This window comes from Moschus berezovskii, chromosome 19, assembly GCF_049115385.1.
Source record: "Moschus berezovskii isolate FMDL1 chromosome 19, NW_MosBer_1.0, whole genome shotgun sequence".
Classification (NCBI taxonomy): Eukaryota; Metazoa; Chordata; class Mammalia; order Artiodactyla; family Moschidae; genus Moschus; species Moschus berezovskii.
In genome coordinates this window covers 33,927,878-33,932,303 of record NC_142478.1, presented here as the reverse complement: position 1 = coordinate 33,932,303, position 4,426 = coordinate 33,927,878, and the positions used below count along the sequence as shown (strand labels likewise).

The window sequence follows — 4,426 nt, the reverse complement described above, 5'->3', positions numbered from 1 at the left end:
ATCTAGGTTGCTTCCATGTCCTTGCTATTATAAACAGTGCTGCAATGAACATTGGAGTACACGTGTCTCTTTCGATTCTGGTTTCCTTGGTGTGTACACCCAGGAGTGTGATTGCTGGATCATATGGCAGTTCTATTTCCAGTTTTTTGAGGAATCTCCACACTGTTCTCCATAGTGGCTGTACTAGTTTGCATTCCCACCAACAGTGTAAGAGGGTTTCCTTTTCTCCACACCCTCTCCAGCATTTATTGCATGTGGACTTTTAGATAGCAGCCATTCTGACTGGTGTGAAATGGTATCTCATTGTGGTTTTGATTTGCATTGCTCTGATTATGAGGGATGTTGAGCATGTTTTCATGTGTTTGTTAGCCATCTTTATGTCTTCTTTGGAGAAATGTCTGTTTAGTTCTTTGGCCCATTTTTTGAATGGGTCGTTTATTTTTCTGGAATTGAGCTGCAGGAGCTGCGTGTATCTTTGTCAGTTGTTTCATTCGCTATTAATTTCTCCCATTCTGAAGGCTGCCTTTTCACCTTGCTTAGAGTTTCCTTTGCTGTGCAGAAGCTTTTGGTTTTAATTAGGTCCCATTTGTTTATTTTTGCTTTTATTTCCAGTATTCTGGGAGGTGGGTCTTGGAGGATCCTGCTGTGATTTATGTCGGAGAGTGTTTTGCCTACGTTCTCCTCTAGGAGTTTTATAGTTTCTGGTCTTACATTTCGTTCTCTAATCCATTTTGAGTTTATTTTGGTGTATGGTGTTAGGAAGTGATATAGTTTCATTCTTTCACAAGTGGCTGACCAGTTTTCCCAGCACCACTTGTTAAAGAGACTGTCTTTTCTCCATTTTATATTCTTGCCTCCTTTGTCAAAGATAAGGTGTCCATAGGTGCGTGGGTTTATCTCTAGGCTTTCTATTTTGTTCCATTGATCTATATTTCTGTCTTTATGCCAGTACCATACTGTATTGATGACTGTGGCTTTGTAGTAGAGCCTGAAGTCCGGCAGACTGATTCCCCCAGTTCCATTCTTCTTCCTCAAGATTGCTTTGGCTATTCAAGTTTTTTTGTATTTCCATACAAATTGTGAGATTATTTGTTCTAGCTCTGTGAAAAACATCGTTGGTAGCTTGATAGGGATTGCATTGAATGTATAAATTACTTTGGGTAGTATACTCATTTTTACAATATTTATTCTTCCAATCCATGAACACAGTATATTTCTCCATCTATCAGTGTCCTCTTTGATTACTTTCACTAGTGTTTTAGTTTTCTATGTACAAGTCTTTCGTTTCCTTAGGTAGATATATTCGCAAGTATTTAATTCTTTTCATTGCAACAGTGAATGGAATAGTTTCCTTAATTTCTCTTTCTATTTTCTCATTATTAGTATATAGGAATGCAAGGGATTTCTGTGTGTTAATTTTATATCCTGCAACTTTACTATATTCATTGATTAGCTCTAGTAGTTTTCTGGTAGAGTCTTTAGGGTTTTCTGTGTAGAGGATCATGTCATCAGCAAATAGTGAAAGTTTTACTTCTTTTCCAATTTGTATTCCTTTTATGTCTTTTTCTGCTCTGACTGCTGTGGCCAAAACTTCCAGAACTATGTTGAATAGTAGTGGGGAGAGTGGGCACCCTTGTCTTGTTCCTGACTTTAGGGGAAATGCTTTCAGTTTTTCACCATTGAGGATAATGTTTGCTGTGGGTTTGTCATATATAGCTTTTATTATGTTGAGGTATGTCCCTTCTATTCCCACTTTCTGGAGGGTTTTTATCATAAATGGATGTTGAATTTTGTCGAAGGCTTTCTCTGCATCTATTGAGATAATCATATGATTTTTATTTTTCAGTTTGTTAATGTGGTGTATTACGTTGATTGATTTGTGGATATTGAAGAATCCTTGCATTCCTGGGATAAAGCCCACTTGGTCATGATGTATGATCTTCTTAATGTGTTGTTGGATTCTGATTGCTAGAATTTTGTTAAGGATTTTTGCATCTATGTTCATCAGTGATATTGGCCTGTAGTTTTCTTTTTTAGTGGGGTCTTTACCAGGTTTTGGGATTAGGGTGATGGTGGCCTCATAGAATGAGTTTGGAAGTTTCCCTTCCTCAGAAATTTTCTAGGGCTGGAAGTCAGCGGCTCCCACCCCAGGGCACAGTCCCGCTGGCGCTGGTGAAAGGCGCTTAGAAGCCGGTGGAGTGTGGGTTCCTCTTGCATTCCCTGGGGACTGTCGTCCGTGATACAGCAGTGCGGCCATGGCAGAACCACAACCCGCGTCCGGCGGCCTCACCGACGAGGCTGCCCTCAGCTGTTGCTCCGACCCGGATCCCAGCACCAAGGATTTTCTCTTGCAGCAGGAAATGCTGCGAATTAAGGATCCTAAGAAGTCACTGGATTTTTATACGAGAATTCTTGGAATGACACTACTCCAGAAACTTGATTTCCCCACTATGAAATTTTTACTCTATTTTTTGGCTTATGAGGATAAAAATGACATCCCAAAGATAAAGATGAAAAAGTAGCATGGATATTCTCCAGAAAAGCTACACTTGAACTGACACACAACTGGGGCACGGAAGATGATGAGACCCAGAGTTACCACAGTGGCAGTTCAGACCCTCGAGGATTTGGTCACATTGGAATTGCTGTTCCTGATGTTCATGGTGCTTGTAAAAGATTTGAAGAAATGGGAGTCAAATTTGTGAAGAAACCCAATGATGGTAAAATGAAAGGCCTGGCATTTATTCAAGATCCTGATGGTTACTGGATTGAAATTTTGAATCCCAACACAATGACAACTGTTATTTAGTTCTGTGAGAATGCTGATTTGAAATTTCAGTGGAGACATTGTAGAAGGTAAAACAGGAAATCATGTGATTCGAGATATTCAGCTAGCAGAAGCATCCAGGACTGATGGATCCTTGTCCCAACTCAGATTATTCTTAAATCTATCTCCTTTTCCTCTTTCAGCTGTTTCCCCCTAACTGTTCAGTCATCCTAATTTTAATGTAGTGCCTTGTCTTATGTCCTTGAATATAGTTGTATAACTTTACTTTTTTAGGCAATAATTAGAACAATTCCCTTCAGAGGCTGCATTTGCCTTCCATCTCCTGAAGAGATACAAGTCTACAAGTCTGCCTTTGAACCATCATTTAAAATAAAAAAACACTGAACGTGTTTTTGTTATGGTTACCTTCTGGGGTTTCAGTTCCTCAGAAGTAACTTTTCACAATGGGAAGCTAAAAACCCTCAAAAAAAATGAAGCTTCACGTATATTTCAAATAGTATAAAGTTTATTTTACAAAAGAGAAGTGACTTTCGGGAGAAATTTAGAATCATGCTGACACGGATGCAGATAGAAATACTAATTTCTTCTTTACAGAGTACTCTGAAAGTTCAAGGACTAGCCTCTTTGGGGATGGGGAGGAGGATGGGAATATTATATACTGGTTATACAGACACAAACTAGACTGTCAAAATACTTTATCTCCCTTAATCCTCCACAGTGTCCTGTGAGATAGAAAGCAGGCTAACATGCAAAATTAATGAATCCAAGGCAATATAAATAGGCTCAAGTACTCAAGATCTCATCGTCATAATCACTTTTAGTATTTAGTTGTACCTCACAACATCTCCTTCATTAGTCTTTGTAAAAACCTTCAGTTTTTTGGGGGGGCAGTTTGAGCATTGCCCTCTCAACTTTGGAGCCTTGAGTACCATGGTGAGGAAGAAGCCGTGGAGGAAGTCAGGAGCACATGGCTGCTCTGGGGATGCCTGGCCGTCCCTGTGCAAGTGGTGCCTGTGTTACTTGTGAAGAGCCCCTACCCCAAGGTCTTCCGAATGCCAGTAATCATGTAGGATAAATTATGTTCAGTGATAACATAACTTAGTTATCAGAAATCAGCTCAGTGGTCTTCCTTGCCACGACTGATATTTGATGGGTTTTTAAAACCAAACTGATGTTGAAAATTTCTTATGGCACAGATAATAAGAGCATCCAGTTTGTGGCTTAACTCCATTTAGATTTTTTGTGTGTGTGCGGACACTAGTGGAAGACCTTTGGATAGGCCATGCCAACTGTGCTTACACTGTTGTAAGCATTTTATATTTCCTTTTTGGATGGAATGGGTTTATGTGAGCAATTTGAACAACTGGCAATACTCACGGACTGAAATAAAATAAGATTTAGATAAAAAAAAAAGAAAGAAATTTTCTAGAAGAGTTTGAGTAGAATAGGTGTTATCTGTTCTCTAAATTTTTGGTAGAATTCAGCTGTGAAGCAGTCTGGACCGGGGCTTTTGTTTGCTGGAAGATTTCTAATTACAGCCTCTAATTCCATGCTTGTGATGGGTCTGTTAAGATTTTCTATTTCTTCCTGGTTCAGTTTTGGAAGGTTGTACTTTTCTAAGAATTTTTCCATTTCTTC

At 39.2% G+C, this 4,426-nt stretch overlaps 1 pseudogene; it reads left to right on the top strand.

Annotated features, from left to right (window-relative positions):
- Positions 1 to 2,176: 2,176 nt before the first annotated feature.
- LOC129542437 (lactoylglutathione lyase pseudogene) lies at positions 2,177 to 3,146 on the top strand (annotated as a pseudogene).
- Positions 3,147 to 4,426: the final 1,280 nt, after the last annotated feature.